This window comes from Corvus brachyrhynchos, unplaced genomic scaffold (assembly GCF_000691975.1).
Source record: "Corvus brachyrhynchos isolate BGI_N302 unplaced genomic scaffold, ASM69197v1 scaffold10, whole genome shotgun sequence".
Lineage (NCBI taxonomy): Eukaryota > Metazoa > Chordata > Aves > Passeriformes > Corvidae > Corvus > Corvus brachyrhynchos.
In genome coordinates this window covers 7,430,300-7,445,975 of record NW_008236180.1, presented here as the reverse complement: position 1 = coordinate 7,445,975, position 15,676 = coordinate 7,430,300, and the positions used below count along the sequence as shown (strand labels likewise).

General features: G+C 44.2%; 1 long non-coding RNA gene across 1 annotated transcript; it reads right to left on the bottom strand.

Annotated features, from left to right (window-relative positions):
• Window positions 1-6: 6 nt before the first annotated feature.
• LOC108447110 lies at window positions 7-3,295 on the bottom strand. The gene is made up of 3 exons (XR_001862509.1): window positions 3,023-3,295; window positions 899-1,000; window positions 7-814 (listed from the first exon to the last, which is right to left on the bottom strand). It is a non-coding gene; the product is annotated as an uncharacterized LOC108447110 (long non-coding RNA).
• Between the last annotated feature and the right edge of the window lie 12,381 nt (window positions 3,296-15,676).

Here is a 15,676-nt window from a genome sequence, read left to right as displayed (position 1 = left end):
CCTGCTGAATAAAGGGAGCAAGGCCTTTTTTTCCCAAATAATATTTTTAAAATAAAGTATTTTTAAAGATTACTGATGTTGTATGTTTTAAAATGTCTGGTACTTTCAAATGCCCAGCTAAGCTGACTGCAGTAATTGTTAGGAAAATATTTCTCTCCCTGTCTCCGAGGTGACTGTGGAAGAACTATGACTTTGTTTAAGGAAAGATTAAAAAGTAACGAGAAATTCCCATTGCATATTCAATAGCAATCAGAAAATACAAAGCCCAGCTGCTTCAGTGGGCTCCTGTGTGCCATCTCTGCTGCTGATGTGTGTGTAGCTGGAGTCCTTTGCAGGAAATCATCACTGGTTAGAGCTCAGCCTCTGTTCAACTTCCAAGTTAAGCCCATTCATTTGGGGCTCTCACCACTTGTACTCGCCCTTTCATTATGTCTTGGGACTGCTCTTCGAATGTCCTGACTACACCATCCCAGGAAGTTGGGAGTTCAAAAGATGTTACAGCCTGGCTACCCTGAAATCAAGACATCCCAAAACACACACAAATTGGGACCCACACATCTGCATTTCCAACAGCGTTACCCACAACCATCTAAATTTTAGGATTGAGCTCTTGTATTGCCAAAGATTTAAACCTAAAAAATGGCTTTGGACTAAAGTTTCTGTAAGATTTACCACTAAAATAATCTCTGTAAGCAGCAAGCAAAATCCTTATGGTTTCAAATACTACTTTTTGACCTTTTTGACAAAAGCATTGGCATTATTCTATGAAGCAAAGAAGAAGCTGTGAAGGTCAAATCTTCAACGTCATTGCAATCTGAAGAAGAAAAAAATAAATTGAAAAGTATCTCTATTATATAATCTGCACATTAACAGGTGGAAAAACAGCAACATAATTTACCTTTCGACACAGAAATGTCTTCCTTGGAGCCAAGCAAATTCACTCTGGTGTTTAATCTGAGCAGTTGCCAATTTTCTGTCCGTAATGGGAATACAGTGGAAACTCGGGAAGGAGAAAGAATTAAAGATAAATGCCACTTTTAGTGCAGGAGCTTTGTCTAAGGGTATTTGGTGGGGCTGGCAGGGCACAGACTTAGGGACTGGTCTCAGTTCAGCAGCAGACTGTGCTGGTTTGCTTTTGGGAGCCTCTGCTCCCAAAGTACCAGGGTGAGTACCAGGGTGATTTCCTAGACTGTAAAATTATCATTATCAGTTAAGACTTTAGCACAAACACAGGTCAGGCCCTCCAGACTCACTCACTCTCAGACACACGTGCACAGACTCCACCTTGGCCTCATTCTGGATCAGACATTTCAGGGATGCTCTGCAGCCACTCCCTCAGCTGGTCCATGACCAGAGCTGGTGCTCATCTTCTTGGCACAGGAATAGAGAATGCTTAGAGAATGCTTAGAGAATACACTCACTCTGGCCCTGAAAGTTCCCTACTTTGAAGAAATATCGTATTCCTATAAAAAACAATGCTGGGATTAAAAACTGCTCCCAGGAAATGTGCAGGAAGGGCTTGCAGGAGTGGAGGATGGGCTTGCATTGGGTCAATAGAGCCATTAAAAATCCAGAGGGGGTGAAAATTAATATTATTTTCTAAATTTCACAGATGTTACTTTATTAAAAGGAAACCCCGAGATGTTCAAAGGAGGCAGGGAGCTAAGCTGCCAGTGCCATTGAATTTTAATGATAAATGTTTTCCTTAGGCTCTTTTAAAATCCCAGCTTTAATGTGTTGCTTCACGCAAGGCTAGAAAGCTTGATTGCAAGCAATAATTAAAAGTCTTTAATCCCAAGAAAACGAGACTAAACCAGAGCTCCCCTTTATAGTGATTTAACTAAAGCTACTAAAATGGAAGCTTCTTCAGAGACATTACTTTCCATTTTTTATTCTTAGTGCCTCACTCTGAATCAAAAGCTGCCAAAAGGGGTAAATATAATGTTAAAGAGGCTAACAATAAAGTTTTCAGTCTAATCAATCTCTCTGGTACTACAGCAAGTGCAATTATTTTAATGGCGTGCCAAGATAAGTAAGAAACTGAAAGTAATCTGAAAATTTCTCTAACTGCCTGTTAATAGTGGACTTTCCTTCATTTTTTCCTTTGAAAACATTCCAACAGTGTTCAGAACTTGAGTGAAATACCTCCTTAAGTATTGCATAAGAATGGCTTTTGTGTTGGTTGGTTCAAATACTAAAAAAATTCTCCAAAATCCAGCAGGAAATTTCTAAAAATTACTGTAGTCTTGCTTTTTGCAAGGATGGTGAAAAAACCCCTGGAACTTACTTCTCCTTTGTTTGCATTGATAGGTATTTTATTCTGGTACTGGAGATTGAACAGACATTCAGCTTTTCACCTCCAGTATAAAACCAGGAAATAATTAGAAAAAGAAACAAAAACACAGGAGGGAAAATGGATAAGAAGACATAGTTGCTCAGAGATAATAATAAAGCAAAATGCTGCTGATACCAAAGATGTGTGGCCATAGCAAGGCCTCAGCAGTAACATAGCTGTGTTGGAAGGATCGGCACGTATTATCCATAAATATTTTTAAAGCTTCTTGCATGAAGGGTAAGAGATGAGACATATATAAAGATGCATACAAAAGAGTTATGTTCCAGTTGGCAGCTGGTATCTCATTTTTCTTTTGAATTGGCTGCAACTGGGGCAGGCTGTTCTTTCTCTGCTGCTCAGGTATCACAGGATGCACCCTCTGGGGACAGGATGCTCCGCTGAACGAGGCACTCGGGGATCGTGTGACCGATGTGGATTGATGGGCACGCTGTACTTCAGCACCTCCGCACTCACCTGCCTTGGCAGGCATCGAGACCACACAGCCTGAGCTTGGAAATTCCCCCCAGCTGCCACCCGCATCTCCCGGCTCCTCCCAGAGCCCAGCTTGGAGCCGGGTCCTGCAGGAGGTGCCCCGTCCTGGGCGGGGACAGGTACCCAAGCTAAGGCAGTTTTGGCAGAGCCTCCCTGCACCACAGCCTGCAAAACATTTCATTTTTCTCTCCTTACCCCCAGTGGTCCCCTCCGGTTGTGGTTTGCTGCCTGCATACCCTCAGAGAGGCATTTGAGCAGGAGAATCAGGGCAGAGAGGTTTTCCACTAGATTTAAATAGCTTGGAAATGCTCCATCCTGTTTGGAAAAGAACCTCGGGGCTTGCGCCATGTCATGGGGAGTGAACAGCAAGGAATCTTCTTGGACCATTTGTGCTTCTAAATGCCAGCCACACTGCACTGCCGCCGAAAGATCCCGGTGCCAGCCTCTGCTGGAAAACCTCTTGGCAGTTCCCAGGGGGACCGCTGAAATCCATCAGCGACCAAGAGTTACTGAGCAATAGGCATCGCTGCCAGAGCCACTGTGCCGGGGCTTGCTCCAGGCAGGAAGCTCGCAGCCATTCTCCCTTTCTTTCCCTGCACCGTGTGCCCTTGGGACACGCTGTTATTGCAGCCTGCCGCGTGTTTTGGAAGTTATTCCTGCCATCAGCTCTCAGAAGCAGGCTCCCTCCTGAGCCCCTCGCTGTCATGCCTTGAATCATCATCTGCCATCATTCCAGGGTTGTCCCGGCTTCTAAGACATATTGGCAGTGACAATAATGGCTCTCAGAGCAAAGCTTACACAACGTGCCCATTTATGTAGGTTTCTAATACACAACACTGTAAAACGTGCCCATTTCTGTGGTTTCCTCCTAGTGAGCAACTGAGTTTCAGCAATCAGAGGAAAATGGGCCAGGGTAATTCTCCTCTATCCTGGATGCTCTTACCTGTCATGTCACTCACAGATATTTCACACCAGCCCTAGGACAGCTGTAGCTGCATGAATAGTTCCCAGAGCTTCAGAGTTTCACAAAGCTTCTTCCTTTCAGTTTGTTTTATAAAGAGGAAGAATTTCTCTGTGGAGAGGAATTTCATTGCATTTCTTCATGCTTTTCAGTAAACTGAGAGGCCAGGAAAAAAAAATACAATACACCTGGTGTCAGGATATTCAGTGCAGCCCGAGTGGGAAAACAACTGAGGCCCATGAGGCAGTGGAGGGGGGGGTTCAGCTGTGTGCTGTGTTACATGGAAAAACTGAAGCTGTACAATCAAGTTGTACATATTGGCAGTGACAATAATGGCTCTCAGAGCAAAGCTTACACAACGTGCCCATTTATGTAGGTTTCTAATACACAACACTGTAAAACGTGCCCATTTCTGTGGTTTCCTCCTAGTGAGCAACTGAGTTTCAGCAATCAGAGGAAAATGGGCCAGGGTAATTCTCCTCTATCCTGGATGCTCTTACCTGTCATGTCACTCACAGATATTTCACACCAGCCCTAGGACAGCTGTAGCTGCATGAATAGTTCCCAGAGCTTCAGAGTTTCACAAAGCTTCTTCCTTTCAGTTTGTTTTATAAAGAGGAAGAATTTCTCTGTGGAGAGGAATTTCATTGCATTTCTTCATGCTTTTCAGTAAACTGAGAGGCCAGGAAAAAAAAATACAATACACCTGGTGTCAGGATATTCAGTGCAGCCCGAGTGGGAAAACAACTGAGGCCCATGAGGCAGTGGAGGGGGGGGTTCAGCTGTGTGCTGTGTTACATGGAAAAACTGAAGCTGTACAATCAAGTTGTACAACATCCTCTGAAGAAGCAAAAGGTAGAAAGACAGGAGCACCTAACTGTGGTGCAAGAGGAATCCAGGCTTGGGTTTGGTGTTGGGAAAAGCCAGGCTCCAATCTCCTGTTGCTTTCGTGTGCGTAGCTGCAATATAGACACCAGCAGCTACACCCACACATGGGAGCAGACAGTCAGATATTGTCCTAATTTACTTGCCCTATCTGTTTCTCAGTGTTTTTCTTTCTTAAACCTATGTGAATCTCAGGGAAGTCTCAGTTCAGGCAGAACTCCTGCACAATACCCCAGACACTAATTTAGGACTTTTAATCTTAACACAGCAAACCTGTTTTCTCCTAAAGATAGCTTAGTCTATCAAATGGCCCCTCTGATTGGAAACCTCCACTAGCTTTTTAATAAGGTTTCTGTTCCAATGTATGTGCACAGAATAAAATGCACTTTTTGCAGCCCTAGAAGAATTTGAATAATCAATCAATAGTTCAAAATAAAATTCAAACAACTAAATTTGAATTGAGTTGAAGTAGTCTTTCTTTTCCTGCAAAAATATTTTCTGTAAAATCCTTTTGATCTCTTTTATCTGTTTATTGAAGTGTATTGTTGCTTGATGCAATGAACTCAGGTTTATGGAGAGACAGTGTTTATCAGACAGCAGAACAGGGTCACTCTTCAAGATTTGGGCTTGGGAGAGTTTCCATGTCCAACATCCACTGAGAATTTAAACAGATGAGTATTCCACACCTTGGCAATCTGAACATCACTAAGTGATGCTGTGGCCTGCACTGCTTTAATACAGAATGTAAAAGAGTAAAACCAAAATCTGTTCAATCTGCTGGTCCAAGCAGGAGGCTGATGCCCTGAAGGAGTGCAGAGACATTCCCGTGGGCTGTTGAAAATAGTGCAAAGGACATGGATGCAGATCTCTGGCTCTTTGCAAAGCCTCTCTTTTTATCTACCCCTTACAGAGATGCAGTTTGCAAGAATAAGATTTTAAGCCCTCTCTGAAGAGCCAATACCATTAAAGGGCACTGGGAATTCCTGCCTCTGTTGAGTTCAGACCAATCTTGATAACAAAGCTCTGCTCCTGCTCTGCATCCCTAACTGCCTGTGCCTCCCTCCCTGCCTTTGCTGTCTTGTCCATAGACATATAAGGATCCCTGGCACAGGAACAGCCTCGATGTGGCCCATGTTTGTATTTTTTTTGTAAGATAAGAATTATGAACAGAGGAGATACTAACACTGGTGCTGACCTGGCTGATCTTGGTCAGTTCTGTACCTGGTTTCCCAGCTGCATACTCAGACTGCCTGTCTGGTTCCATATCTGATATACACATGTATCTTAAAGATTCAGAAAACCGGTGTGAACCTAATAAAATATTTTTACAGGCACTTTGAATTGAAATTGAAAAGGAAGTCCTTCCAGTCACCATAAGTACTTACTTTTCCTTTCTGGCATATTTAAGTAGGTGAGAATTTGAGGCAGGTGCCCTCCAGTGTCTGCTACTATTATTTGCTGAATTTTGTAATGTAAAAAGGAATTTTGCATTAGTGTGTAGTATGTGTTTGGGTACACATCTATGGAAGCTGAAAATAAAAATGCATTCCAATAACGAAATCTTAACCCAAAGTTCCTGCAGTACTGTCACATTATCCAATTATTTTAAAAAGCCCTATTTAATTTGGAAAGAGAAGGTTCCAGTTATAGAATGAATTATGTGGATATGATTACAGAGCAAAATTCTTGTTAAATTGGTATTACATAATGTGTGAGTGAGAGTTCTTCGGGTTTAATAACCTGGTCTTCCTGCATTTTTCAGTTTTCCTATTTATTGAGAAAAGTGATCTCTTTGCTTCAGGGACATGAGAATAGTGTCAGAGATTTAGAAACTGGAAATAAAAAGGGGAGGACAATCAAGTGAAATGACAGGGGAGCTGCTGTCCTCCTAAATAAACCACCGCCAAGAAAAATGCAACTGCACTCCCCTTGCTCTATTTTAAAGAATGCACTTTGTTCCTAGAAACTTTTCATTCCTGTATCAGTTAATCTACTGAGAAAAACACTTGACAATAAAGAATACAGCTTTTGTGGCAAGATTATTTGGGACAAAATTCTCTCTGTTAAAACAGGCTGGCTTTTTCCCTGCTGCTGCTGGCCTGTGTGATGGAGCCAGAAAAGGACAGCGCTTCACTGCCAGTCCCCTGTCCTCAGCTGTGCTAACACCATCAAGATCAGCATGGGCTGTACATTTGTAATTTTCTTTTCATGCACAAGCATGAAAGGCTCTGACTTGAAATCTGCCCCCTAGTATTTCTGAAGTTTGGAAAAATTCAACTCAAAATCTGAGCTTTGGAGTCGCTCTCTCCAGCTCGGGGTGGTTTGTTCCCATATGTCAGATGCAGGGACCCCGTGGCACATGCTGGTGCATGCAGAGATTTGGGGGGCACACAGAGAGCCTGCACGCAGGATGGGCCACAGGCAGGGTGAACCATAAACTCCCACTTCTGGGAAGAATCAAATCCTCTTTTTCAAGTGCCGCCCTGGCCCGTCTGTGTGATGGAGACTGGAGAAGACAGGGCAGTGCAGTTTGTGTCAGCTATCACAGGAGGGTGATAAATGTGCTGTCAGAGTCCTACAGCTCTATCTGTTTGCTGTCTGGTGGTTGCATGATTCAGGATCACTTTATGAGTTTCTTCTGGAACCAGATGGTTGCAAGGCAACAAAATGAATGCCAGCCACATATAAATGTCAAATGTTCAAACCATTACATGTCAACATACCCAGGGTGTGCAGCCAGCACTGCTGCAGAGCACAGAGCCACAGACAGGCAGCAGGGCTTGTTTAGCCAGAGAAATACAGAATTCAGGAAAACTCTGATTCTAAAAGAGATACTTGGTGAAAATAAATCAACTCCTTATAACAAAAATATGACCAGGTCTGTGTGTCATGAGATAGCCTGCAATATATGTCATGAAAGCGAGTCCTGTCAAATTTAATTACTTTTTTCTTGCAGCTTTAAACAGAGCTGGCTTCAGAATGAAGGCAGCTCCTTATTAAAAACAAAATATAAAAGATGAGATTACTAACCATGAGGAATTTACCAACAGAGACAGTATCTAATCCTGTGCAATATCCTGTGCAACCGTGAAATATCTGGGATATCTGCAGTGTTCCAGAGAATTATAGTAGGGCTTTAATTATTCTTCTTAATTAGCGTAGTCAGACAGAACCTAACTGCAAGGCCTTTTCAGGTTGGCGAGCACACTTCAGTGGGTTCCATTAGCACATAAGATGTACTACTTTAATCCAGAACAAAGTATTCTTCCCAGTAGTTCTGCCAGTTTATGCCAAATCCCATGGACTTGAGTGGGGCCAGATTTTGTTCTTTGGCTGCTTCTACATATTCTGGCAGAGATGAATGCATTTTTATAATGAACTATTCAGAATCTTTCCAAACAAACTCAGCAATAAAAGGATTTCCCCGCTGTCAGAAATAAGGTATTTAGCTGATTCGTGATGAGTACAACCTTTTCTAATAAGGCCTGCATATATTTCCTTTTGAGCTGCACTTCATTCATTTGCTGGAAATCCAGGAAACATTTGAATCGAGTTAGGACCAAAGAGTGCAGAGGCTGCAATGTGGTTATCATCATGTCAGGCACAAGGAAAAGACTCGGGCAGAATCCACTCCCTCCAGAATGTTCCCATCAATATTATGGGTGTGAGAAGGAGCCTGCAGCCATCTGGCCTTCATTAGCTCTGTTTCAAGCTTGCTATACATAAGGAAGGAGTCTGAGAGACAGTCTGTTACAGTCAAAGAACTGCATCAAATGTCCAGTCCCTGAGTGAGTGATCTCAGGAACTACCTGCTAATGAATAGAACATGGTGTTTTGCACCAAGGATGATGTTGAAGTGATAAGTTTAAAAATGTAGTTTATTATTTTCTTCCTTTATAAAATCAAACAGGACACACCATCCATTTCAGGGCCTTTATAACCGTTCATTTAGTTCTGCATTATTTAGCAAGAACGAGTCTTTTGGTAAAATCTGTGTCATTCTAAAACTGACTTTTCATGGGCTGTTGCAAAATTGTTTGTCCTCCCAATACGTGAAGTTTCATTGCCATCAGTTGCAGCTGCACTACAGAGTAATATGATTATATTCCATAAAAGAGTCAGCAGCAAATCACTGTGGGTGCCTCTGTGAATGTTTTGGGGTAAAGTGGTATCTCGTACCTGTGTGCTCAACAGTCCAGACAGTGAATTAGTGCCTTCATGTGGATGCTCGACTCCTCCATCCTGAAAATTTGGACCAGGATGGATCAAAATCCATGTAAGGCTTGACCTTAAAAGACCTCTGCATTCTAAATTCCTACTGACTCCAGTGGGCAGCTGAGTGTGGGAGGCTGGCAAGACAGAGTTGGGGTTTTGCTGCAGGAACAACTAAGGGACATCCCGCTGTACACCCCAAGAAATCTTCTAAGGCCTTAATTAGAGCTGGGCACTGTTTGGGTCAGTGGTTACAGGGGCTGCAGAGATTTATATGGAGTCCTCAAAGGACAGGCAGCCACTCCATCACAGGTGCTCCCTGGGTTTGTTTTCCACAGTGGTTTGCACAGAATGTGGGGAAATGTCTCCCAAATCCATCAGCACTTTCTGCAAACCCCACTCCAGCCCCAGCCAGGATGGTCGTGGGGCTGTAATTACCAGTGTGGTCCTGGCTCCTCCCTGGACAAAGAAGGAGCTTGCAAAGTCCTGGGTCAAAAATTACATTTTTTGCATCATATTGAAAACTGCAGTTCTTCCTAAAACAAACCCAACAAACCACCTATTCTAAGATTGATGTACAACATAAATCAGAAGTAATCCAACGGAGACTGTTAAAACAAAGCTGCTTTTTCTTACCAAACTGAAACATTTGGATGTGACAAAAATGAAATGGTAAAGGAAGGACTGCCGCTTTTGACGATTTTAAATGAAGTTTCACTTTAATCGGTGGGATTCTGCAAAGTGTTTCTGACTTGTTTTCCCTGGCTATTCTCAGAGCTTTGCTCTATTAATATTTATTACCCATATTTTCACACCTGGAGGACTAAGTTGCTCCCTGCTGTTAGTAAGCTACTGTAACTTTGAATTTCCTATCATGGTAAGCACAGGAATGGGAATAGCCAGGCTTTAGTCTTCCACGTGGTTTGGGTTCGTCATCTTCAGCTTCAGATTCTTGGCTGTGAAGATGGAGCCAATGTGTGCCATTTGACTCATCCACAAGTGAAATTTCTTTCGAGATGCTCAGATGCAAAGTCAAGAAATTAGGATGACTTTGGTACATTTGCCCTGGTACAACAAGAGGCTTGTCTGCAAAAGGTAGAGTCCACTTGGCTCTGCATCCTGCTGCTGTGGCATTGACGTTTGAGTGCACTGAATTGTCTTTACCATGGTTCTTCAGTGGTTCCTGAGCAGCAGGGTCAGAGCCACCATGAAAACACAGCATCTGCTACAGACAGAATTGCTGGGACACTGAAAGCAAAGAGAACCTCCTGTGCTCTCCTGGAGGGAAGCTGTTTTTCTGGTAGTTGTCCTTCTGTTTCTTCTTCCTCCAAGGACAAGCTGATGAAAGCAGACAAAGTCACAAAAACCAGTGATTTCCAAGGAATATTCTTGCAGAGAATTTTCATACTAAAAAATGAAGAAGCGCAACCCAAGATATTTCAGCTCTCGAAAAGGTGGGACTCTGTTGAGATGAGAATTTTTCTCCTTAAGATAATTCTACTAACTGAAAATCTCTCCACTGAAAACCAATGCCAACAGGATCCCTTCCAAACCTCCCACATCCTGGGTCAGCACCTCCTTTTCTTGGCTTGAGGAGCCCCCAGAGTAAAGGCACAGCGGTGGCAAGACCAGGCTGTGCTGGGGAGATGGAGCTCCTCATTCCTTCCTCTCATCCCAAAAAGCTGGATCAGGGGCACATGCAAAGAGGCTGCTCTGGGGCACAAGGAGATGCTCTGTCACTCTGCTGTCTCTCCTGACTTGCTGCCTTCCACTTGATACACCCTCACTTTGTCCTTGTGCTCAGCAAAAGGCTTTTCAGGTTGCCTGTACAGGTAATTTTACCTCCTTGCTTCTCCTCCCACACCAAATGAGTAGCCTGACAGCAGCAGCTCATCAGGAGCAGCGGTGCATGCAAACAGCACCACCTGAACTGGGTCACAACACCTCTGCTCACTGCAGGGCACATCTTTTGATGCCCCAGACAGATACCTGGGACAAGACAGCACTTATACACTTCATTATCTGTCAGACAGAGATGGAAAAGGGGTGATAAGGAAAAGAGGTGGGGTGGGAAGCACTCTGTTGACATTGGTAGGGAAGAAGTGAGAGTGGAGGCTCCTGGGTGGCCTTGGGGAAGCTGTGGTGGCAGGTCCAGGCTCTCTGAGGGGGGCAAGGCTGTGTCTCCTCAGCCCAGCAGCGCATACAGAAGTGACCCGGAGCACTGCTGAGCCCAAGCCATCATACAGCCGGGGCAAAAGGTTTGTTTTGTTTACCAAAGTGAGTCATTTAATACAGAGACCCAGCCCAGTTCAGTCGGACAAGAAAAAAGAGAAAAGAGCTGGGATTGGCATGGGGACTGCTGCCCTGGCCTGCAGGCTATGGACATGGTGTCTGCTCCCTGCTGTGATGGTGCAGAAGGCTTGTCCATCAGTTTTGTCTCCTCAGGCCTTAGCCACTGTCCTTACTGAAGGAGAAGGGGTCAATCTGTCTTTTCATCGTGGGACCAGGTCAACCTATGGAGGAGCCTGGGATGTGCTGCTTTATCCCATTCTCCTGAAGTGTGGAAGTTGCCCATCAGCACTCCTGGTTTGATGGAGTCAGTATTTCAAGGCAGACACTGCCATGAGTCACGGACTGCCTGAAGCGGTGCCAGCCCAGCGCCGTACCCGGGTGTCTCCAGCACAGGTTCCCATGGGAGAAACCCCTGGACATGATCCCTGAGCAGGGCCTTGCTTAGCAGACACTCGCTGACAGTAACTGTATTCCCCAGAGGAGACTGGGCTGACTCACGCTCAGAATTTTCAAACAACATTTGGGATGGGCAGTGTTTCTGCTCTGAGTCACACTGAGCCGTTCTTTAAGGCTGGGAGGATGCTACTGCAGGGTCCCAGCCGAGAGCTGCGGTGCAGGGAATTTCATGCAGTTGTCACGGGGCCTTTATGGAGGTCACATTGTTCTCAGGAGTATCAAAGTCCCTTCCCTGCCACAGCCATTCCTACAGCATGCTCCAGGGGCTCAGCTTTGCACAGGAAAAGCTCAAAGCAGTCACTTAGCAATTGCAAGTAAATATGTAATTGGAGCTCAACACTCAAAAGTGTCAGGAGCCAACATCACCACCCTCCCAAGTCACGCCTGCATTTAAAGATCCCAGGGAGGCCCTTGCTGTCCCTATTGTAGTCCCAGATGAAGAATGAGCCTCTATTCCTCTCTCTGAAGACAGCAGCTGCTCTACGGATGCTCAGCCACTCTGGAGGACCCCAGCAGGCTGCCTCAAACTCCGGCCAAGAATAACATCAGAGCACAATGTAGTGAGTTTGTTTTGCACAAGGTTCTCCCAGCTTCCATGGGCTGGGTGCATGACTCAAAATTAATGGAATGCAATAATTAATTTCGCTTGTCAGGCCAGCATTAGCCTATCTGCTGTGCTGAAGGTGTTGTTGCATCACACTGGGTCCTGGGATAGGTTAGAATCCTGGAGGAAATTGTACATGGAGAAGTCATGAGCAGGCCTAACCCGGGACTGGATGCAGCATATCTAAGAGGGACTTTTACGCCTGATAGTTTCCTTTTAATTAAATGTAAGCCTGCCTAAGAAAATAGAACTCGAGGTCAGGGTTTTTGGATGGAAAACCAAATGACCGGGGCACATCGTGTTTCACAGTGGGAAGCAGTGTGAGGATTTTTTATTCGGGGTATAGAGATTAGCTGTTTTCCATGGTGCTTCCAATAAATCCTTCAAGTGCAAATACCCAAAGAATAAAAGCAAATAGTGTCCCTTCTTCAACAACACCTTATCTGAACCACTGCTGTCATGCAGGAAGTCCTCAGAGCTGCAGGTAGCGTGACTTGGTGAATAAATGGGAAATGCTAAGCACAGGGTCAATCCCCTGCATTTCCATTTCCTTCCTCTCCCTCTTGCAGACCCCAGTCAGCTCTCCATGGAGAGAACCTGGGCCCAGATGTGAGCTGGACACCTGAGCTCATGGAAAACCAAAGACTTAATTTAATACCCGTGTCTCAGTGACTGTGCTGCAGGTTTCTCAGCCAGGTGAAGAGGAGCACCTGTAACAAACACGGTGGAGAGCCACTGCCTCCAAGGAAATATCACTTTCCTTTGTGTAGCAGCAGGGCTGGAAGGATTGGAGTTGCATGAGCCACTATTGCAATTACTGGTGTTGCTGGATGGATGTTTTCCTTCATGCTGTGCAAAGTTGTATTCTTTGGGAAAAAGAAAACAACTCAAACCTCCTCAGAAACCACTTAAGACACGAGATGTAGAGAAAGATTAATGAGAGGAATGGATATAGTGCAGTTTCTCAGACTGAGGACATGGCTTGGTTCAGCTGCACTGAAGCACAGGCTCAGAGGTGTCCTGGAGGGCTCTGGGAACCCACCGTGCACAGGGTGGGCTCTCAGCGTGTCTGCAGTTTCTCTCTCCACAGCACATGCACACACACTGCCAGAGAGCAGGTGAGGCACTGGCTTGTGTCACTTGCACACTTTCCTCCCACCTTCAGGACAGATTTAGTCTTTTTTCTTTTGGCCAAGACCATCCTTCACTCCTAGGAATGAAAATTATATTCCAGACCCGCTGGGTTTTCCCTTCTTTATTGCTGAATATTGTTTGCTCCAGGAGTGAAGAATCATGAAACCCAGACTCAGAAAAGTTATTTTCTTTGAAGGAAACGATCTTACACCAGTGAGGTCTCTGCATGAATAGTTGTTTGCATTCCACATTTGTTGCTCTCTGAGTCAAGCCAGGCAAACTGGAGAGAAGGAGACCAGGGTGATCTCTGGTGTCCCGGGAATCATGGGCAACATGGCCTTACTTCAAGGATCCTAGTTTGTATTTGATCATTTTTTAATGATTTCTTTTTTCAATAAAAGATTTATACTTGGGAAGACCTGTTCCAAATCACCTCAGCAAAGAGCAATTGCATTATGAGAAACTGATCCCTCTATTCTCAGTCACTCTGAGAAAAATATGTTCTTTGGTAGATTTGGTCCAACACAAATGGAAGTTACCAAACTGATCATATAAAGTTACGTGATTGCTAAGTTTCTGCTTGGCTTTATGAATTTCCTGTTCTTTAATCACCTATGCCTTCGTGTGGCATGTAATTCCTTCCAGGGAAATGCTGTGATCCACTCCATTAAAATTTCTGCATACCTCGGGAATTCAGCTTCTTTCAGATAATTTATCAAGCAAATGTGGATTTTTTTTAATCCCCCTTTTAAATTTTGTGCTAATTTTGACCCTTGTTTAAGATTATTAACACTGAGATTTGCCCTAAAAATTAACACTGAGATTTGACCTAAAAATTCCAGGCTCATGAAAACTATTTGATCTCTAGGAACTGATTTCAGTCCTTGAAAGGCTAGCACACGCCATGGGGTCATATTTATTTTATGAGATGATTTTTTCCTAGTGAGATCAGTTGATTGAGCAGCCAGTGTTGCAAAATGTGGAATAAATTTCCAATACTATACCTTAATACCCAGAAAAGATCTCACCGGCAATTTAGCAGTCGGTAATAGGTGCATTTTAATAGCTTGCATTTTATGTACCTCTGGTTTCATAACTTCCCTTCCCTTCTATATATCATATATATATTTATTTATATGTACGAGATAGAAAATATATATATATATATAAATGGTTTCCTGCTTTCCTACTGAACACTGGGGAATTAAAAGTCAACTCTGCTTCCTTGAGCTGCTGAAAGATTGCTTTCAGGTGCTGTAGGAGTTCTTCCCAAGGTTTGTTATAAATCAAGGCAGCATCCACACCGGCCACTGCATACCCCAAATGTTTGTATAGCAGCAGGCTGGTTACTTGAAAGACACTAAGGAGCAACCCACACAAACCACAGCTCTATGCTGAAAAAAATCCAGTAGGGACTGAAAATTTTGTTGTGGTCTTGGAAGATTCTGCTCCAAGGTGTTGCCAATATCTGTTACAGAAATCCAGAAAGCTGTTTTTTCCCTTGGCCCGCACATCAGCTGGTACCCAAGGCTGGAATTGTTATTTAGCCTTACTGCTGCAGCACTAAATGATTTAGTGCCAACCCCCCACGTGGCCACCAGACCGAGATCTTCGGAAATGTTGCTTTCTACCACCAGCATTCTCCTGATTCCAGCTGAGTTATCCAGTCTCTGAACACACCAGAATTTCAGGAAAAGAAGTATGACAATATAAGGGTTGGTGTTAGATATGGGCTGCAGAAGAACTGTTCAAAACTGCACTGGATGCGTATCCCACTGGAAATGTTCAGTGTTCACCAGCAGCACCAGTAACCCCTTTCCCCACTCCACCCCAGCAGGAGATCCCAGGTCCCACCCGGGCAGGAAAGCTGTCTGCATCCCAGATGCAGGCAGAGCCAAACACTGCTCTTGTTCACACATTTCTCACTAACCTGACATTCCAAAACGGGTATTTTTTCCCGCAATAAAGTTTGAAAAATGCCAGGACACTCCCAGGCAAGTGATTCATGTGCATGTTGAGGGGTTGGGGAGAGGATGGGGGAGTGTGGATGTTCGCACTGTCTAATTTTAGATGTCTAATTCAATTAAGGTCTGGCCCGGTTACATAGTCAAAAAGACTCCCCTTCCAATGGGGGTTACTCAGAACTCCTAAATTAGGAGCCTACTGCTGGCCACGAGCTGGGCAGCAGCATGAGCCTGGAGTCAGACGGGGTTTGTACGTCCTGGACACATTACTTTGTTCAGCTCTCCCCTCAGTGGCATATTGAAATACACCCTTCTTATTTTGTCTCAGAAAAGGCTTTATC